The sequence below is a fragment of the Belonocnema kinseyi genome, chromosome 4 (genome assembly GCF_010883055.1).
Source record: "Belonocnema kinseyi isolate 2016_QV_RU_SX_M_011 chromosome 4, B_treatae_v1, whole genome shotgun sequence".
Classification (NCBI taxonomy): domain Eukaryota; kingdom Metazoa; phylum Arthropoda; class Insecta; order Hymenoptera; family Cynipidae; genus Belonocnema; species Belonocnema kinseyi.
The window spans coordinates 9,206,933-9,213,479 of record NC_046660.1 but is presented as its reverse complement, the minus strand read 5'-3'; positions in this window follow the sequence as shown (position 1 = coordinate 9,213,479).

The window sequence follows — 6,547 nt, the reverse complement described above, 5'->3', positions numbered from 1 at the left end:
CCGCACCCTCCCTACTCTCCAGACCTAGTCCCGAGTGACTATTTTCTGTTTCCTAACCTCAAAAAATGGCTTGGCGGTAAGAGATTTGCGGACAATGAAGAATTAATCGAAGCTGTAAATGCGTATTTTAAGGAGCTTGACGAATCATTCTATAGAGATGGCATTACTAGACTAGAACACCGCTATGAGAAATGTATCAGCCTTGGAGGAGATTATGTTGAGAAATAAAAAAAAAAAATTCTTAAAAACGTTGTTTTTCTTGGTCAGGCCGGAAACTTATCAATCCACCCATAAATTAGAACTCAGTAGGAAAGAAGTCGAACTGGATCTCTTCATTTAATTTGTAATTTTATCGGTTTGAGCATAGAACCGACGCTATAGCAATACCGAATTACATCGATTAAGTAAGTATTGAAATAGAGCAATTCTTCATGTAAGATTCGCATCACTCATAAGTTGAATATCAACTATTTTAAAGCATCGAAACAGATACTGTCCCACTTTTGTATCAGGTACGTAACGAAATTTGAATCACAGTGCGTCGATATAGATATACTCGCTGTGCTTTGCTCCGTTCGACTCTGCTGCCTCAACTCAGCGCAATGCTCATGCGAAGCTCCTAAGTTACAGATTCGTTGGATCCTCACTGTTCGTCGTCATTCGAACCAGCAGAGTTGAACGGAGCGAAGCATTAGCGAGTATATCTATATCGACGCACTGTGATTAAAATTTCGTTACGTACCTGATACAAAAGTGGGACAGTATCTGTTTCGATGCTTTAAAATAGGTGATATTCAACTTATGAGTGATGCGAATCTTACATGAAGAATTGCTCTCTTTCAATACTTACTTAATCGATGTAATTCAGTATTGCTATAGCGTCGGTTCTATGCTCAAACCGATAAAATTACAAATTAAATGAAGAGATCCAGTTCGACTTTTTTACCTACTGAGATCTAATTTATGCGAAGCGTGTTAGTTCCAGGTATTATTGAACTAATATAGTTACGTATTTTTTTCGGTGCGACAATGCGAGTCGGACCTCTTTAGCTCAGGCGTGAAAATCACTGACAACGTTCCTGGTGCTATAATTTCTAATTTGGATGGAGTCTTAGTTGAAATTTTAGTAGTCAGCTTGGTAAATCATATGCTTCAGAGAGGATGTCTTCGACGTAAATGCAACATCATGTAGACCGAACTTTTGAACAAATTATCATCAAGTTCAGAAGGGACTAATTTAGAGGACTTCGAATTTGCAGTGCAGTCACATACGAGGTCTGTTAAAAAAATACGCGGATTGAGGTCATAAAAAATGTACTTTATTTGGAAGTTACACGTCTGAGTCTTCTTCAAAATACTCTCCTCCCCGACACACACACACTTATCCCAACGGTGTTTCCACTTGTTGAAACAGTCCTGGTACGTTTATTTTGTGATGGCTTTCAGCTCCTTCGTCGCATTTGCCTTAATCTCCGAAATCGTCTCAAATCGTCTTCCTTTGAGGGTTTTTTTTAGTTTTGGGAACAAAAGAAAGCCACAAGGAGCAAGATCGGGTGAGTATGGGGGGTGGGGAAGAACACTAATCGAGTGTTTGGCCAAAAACTCAGGAGTTCTGAGTGCTTAGGACGTTGAAGGATGCCCAGGACGCTCATCATCATCAATCGACTGTCCGCCACCCTTGAAACGTCCATGCCAATTGAAACATGCAGTACGCTTCATGGCAACGTCACCGTAGGCCTTGTTGAGTATGGCAAATGTTTCAGTCACACGAAATTTTACAGCAATTCGTTGCTCTTTCAGGCTGTCCATTTTACAATCCGACAAACAAGAAAAACACTCTTTACTTAAATCCGTGTAGCTTATCAACAAATAAATATATCTGCGACTGGAATACCGCGTTTTAAACAGCTGATCTATACGAACTTAGCGACACCAAGTGGATTCCCCTGAAACCAACTCGAGCCGCGAAATTCAAACAGTCCGCGTATTTTTTGAACAGACCTCGTAGCTCGTCGTAGTCCCAATCTGTTAGTTATTTTAGTTTGGTGATTTGTGTATGATGTGTTTTTCCTGGTGATTATATATTGCGCCGGTATTAATTTCGCTGTGCTGTCGTTCTCGATTATGATTTAATATGTTCCCATCTTTATTTTTGAATGATCATATATAAATGATTGCTTGTCCTTTGATTATGTATTTCACTCTGTTTTAAAGTTTAGTTTTTTGATATTGTTAAACTGTATTTTACCCTATTGACAACTAATTTACTTGTAATTAAAAACGGCGACGTTAAAATAAAATAACCATTCTTTTTTTCGATTATTAATTTATTTATAATTTAAGACTTAATCAATTTACATACTTTTGATTTCTTAGAACAATCCCCTCTGCTAGTTTCCAGAGATGGGGCTAAGCTAGCCAAACCTTTTGTTTTCCGGATCACTAATTTTACCTTTTACTAAAAAAATAATATTGATTTAATTTATTATTTCATTTTATTTATGGATGATCTATGAAGGATCTGGCGCCCGCAATTTATGTGGTTCTCTCATCAGGGATAAGATAAGTATAAATTTAATAGCAATTAAAATTAGGGCCGGAGTAAAACAGACTCGTTTTCGACACGAATTTTCGTGCTGTGGTTCAGAAGTTAAAAGTTGACAAACTTAAAGTTTCTCGCATATATTTAATATTGATAGTTTAATCACAAAATGGAATTAGGGTTTTCCATTTTTTTGTAATCAAAATTAAAATTTTTGATTTCCCAACAAAATTCAAAAAAATTTGGTGATGTTTTTATAGGGTGTTCAAAAATCAATCTATTTCTTTTCTTGAATTGTATGCATATGGTGCACTGTTTGTCTTAAAATTTTAATTTTACTTACTTAGATTTTACACAAATCAAATACCTTATTTGAAGGGAATGTAATAAATATGAAAAAGAAGGTTGTATGAATATTTTTATTCTGAAAAATTAAAGCACGTGGCGTTTGAAATATCTGAATTTAAGTCTAATACTAACAAATCCAGGAAGGTTTTAGAATTAACTAAAACAACGATAAATTATTTGTAAATGTATTTATCAGGCAAAAATCAGCAAAATTATTTTACATCACAGAAACTTTGTTTATTTTTCTTTGCTTATTTTTTACACAAAAGAAGGAAAATAGTTACCTAAGTTATATTAAGAGCATAAAAAATGTCCATATTAAGCTTTAACTATATCTGAAGAGAATTTTGATATTTCTAAATTATTGTTGTCCGGAAATGGTTATTTTATTGACGCAAAAACAATACGGAGGATAATTAAATTAAATGAGTCAACTCGAAAGAAGCTTATAAAACTAAAAAATAAAATTCCTAACATTGTATAATTCCTGAAAAAGAAGGTTTCAAAAATAGAGAATTTTTTAAATTGTAAAATATCCGATACTGTGATATTCACGAATACGTAGAATTAAAAAAATTATTATTTGAAAAATATTATTTATCAATTTATTTGAAATTCTAATTCATTTATCACATTCCTTTTAAATACACGAATGATATTAAATTAAAAACAAGTAGCTTGATTGCCTGAATCCAAGAATTTCGGAGTGTCAGATATTTTATAATTTTGCTATTTTCTACCGGGAATTTTATTATTCGAAAATTTAAACTTTTTTCAATTTCATGAACTGTGTTGTATTCCTCAAAATAGAATAGAACAATAGTCGAACAAAAATCTTCTTTCTTTTTTAATATAAATGTTTACAAAAAAATGAAATGTTAGATGAAACTCCTGGTTTTATCCATTCTAAAAATAAAATAACAATCGTTTATGTTTCCTCATATCAATAATAATTTACTGAAAATATTGTTAATTTGAAAATGTTTTTAATAAATGAACAAATATAAATTTAATAAAACCTGTTAATAAATATATATAACTTTTTATTTTAGAGAAAATTTGCTTCGTAATTTATTTATTAACTAATTTCTGAATCATTGCTTATTTTTTAAGTATGTTTTTCATTAATTTTGCTTTAGAAAAAGTAGTATTGAAAAATGGGGGTATCAACATTATTATTTACAATGATTTTAAATTATTTTTTTATCGTTTTTTAAATTTAAAGATTTATGAAACCCATTGTGTTTCAGATTTAGCTAGTAAATCTTCATGTAAAATTTGACCTTTTTGTTTCAAAATTCACTTATAAAGTTAAATATTTATCAATTGTATGAAAAATACAATAGTTTTGTTGCAAGCCATCCTTTTCGGTAGGAAATTTAACATTTTTTAAAAATGATTTTTTTATATAGAAAATTCAGTATTTTGAAACTCGCCTTGTTTAGTTAAATTCAAAAGCTTACACTAAATATTGCGAAAAAAATTACTTCGATTTAAACCTTTTTGACGAAACTTCTGAATTTGTTTCCTTTAAAGTTATATTAATGAAAAATATTGTTGATGATTGAAAAACCTGAAAAAATAACAAAACAATAAAAAAAACTGAGAATATATTTTTTTGAACCGAAAATGTTGAAAAAAGAAATAAATAAAAAATCCTTCGATAAGGTTTGTTTCTTTTTAATTAGAAAAGAACAATTCTAACACAAAAACGTGAAGATTTGTTGAGTTAGATAAGACAAAAATTGTAAAAAATTTCTTTTTTGTTGTTATTATTGAAAATGCAACTATTTGGTTAAAAATTTCATTAATTTCTTCAAAATTCAACAATCTGTTTAAAAAGTCATTCTCTTTGGTTCAAGATCGAAACATTTTTTTGAAAATTCATATTTAAATAATTTAACAAATTTGAATTTCATATTTTCAGTTGCCCGGTTCAAAATTAGTCTGTTTTAATTGATGACTAAATTTTTTTTCGAAACTTTTTTTTGTTCTTAAAAATTCAACTAAATAGAGGAAAGTAAAATTACTTTGCAAATTTTTTCCCGATGATTCATCATTTTTATTGTAAAATTAATTTTGATGTTTAAATTGTCGACAATTATTCATTATTATTACAGTAAAAATTTATTTTTTTGTTGAAAATTAAATTATTTTTCCAAAATTTTATTAAATTAATCCAGTGATCTGCAAATTCCACTATTCTATTTTTTTAAATTGTATCTTCTTTGTTGAAAAATCATCGTTTTAATTTAAAATTCAACTAACAGATATTTCAACATTCTTGGAAAAGTTTTCTTTTTGAGTTGCAAATACAACTATTTTTGCAGAAATTTCAACTATTTTGCAAAAAATATTTATATTTTTTAACGCTCAATCCTTATATATTTTCCTTTTTTGGTAAAACATTCGTTGGTTCGGATCAAAATTAACTTACTTTCTTAAAAATTTGTTATTTTAATTTTTTTGAAAACTCAAGCTCCAACTAAAGTTTTACATATTCAGTTTCTGTGTTCAAAATATATCTTTCTTAGTTGGAAATTAATTAATCATGTTAAAAATGTATTTTTTGGCAGAGGATTCATCCTTATTAATTTTTTATCTTAAAGTTAAATATTATAATGGTAAAAAATTTATTATTTTTAGTTGAATCTTGATGTCAAAGGTAAAAAATTCGTGTTTTTTAGTAAAAAACTAATCTCTTTTGTTGAACCTTCAAGTTTTTAGTAAAGCTGATTTTCATAATTCTTTTTATATTAGCAATTTTTTTCGCTCGTTTGAAAATTCATATAATTTTTCGGGAAATCATTATTGTCTTTTTTTGCAGAAAATAAGTCCTCTTTGCTGAAAATTGATCCTTCTGGTGGGAATAGATTGGAGACAGGTTAATTTGACGAAGTAAATTTTATTCAGATTTTTTATAGGAATTCAATACAATCACAGTGGTATATGTATGTTGTGTTCTATTTGTGGACGTAAATAGTAAACAAAGTTTAATTGAATGCAATTCCTAGTATTGGAAAGACATAATTTCTCCTTCTTTTCTAAAGCAGCAAGATATTTATTAAAGCAATCTTCCGCCATCTGTAAAGATAAAATAATAACTTTTTTATTTTCTTTCTCGTCATATTTGTAATTATGTTATATATGGATAAAAAAATTTAAACATTACAAATCCTCATGATATTTCCGTGTAGGAATGCAATCAGGGATCCGGCCGAGTCCCAACCGGATAGCCCCGCGTTAAGCCGGGCGCTGGTCGGGGAATTCAGCCGGGATCCGGCTAAAAACGTCACGGTAAACTGGTCGAATCCCGGCTTCAATACCGGCCTTGGAATTCAGAATATTCAGTGATATCAGAATATTCAAGGATTTGTAGGAAATCAGGGAAATGAAAAATTTTAGAAATAAGGATATTCCAGGATTTCAGGAAATCCAGATAAGTAAAGGATTTTAGCGAATTCAGTTGATTCAGAAAATTATTAATTTCGAAAATTTAAAATCTTCAAAGCATTAAGGAACTTGAGAGAATCAACAAATTTTTTTCAAAAAACTACTCCTAGTCGGCGTAAGTGGACAATAAACGTGATAAATTGATATTTTTTTCAAAAAATCGATGTTTTGGATACTATTCTGGAGGTTTTCCACTACATGAAT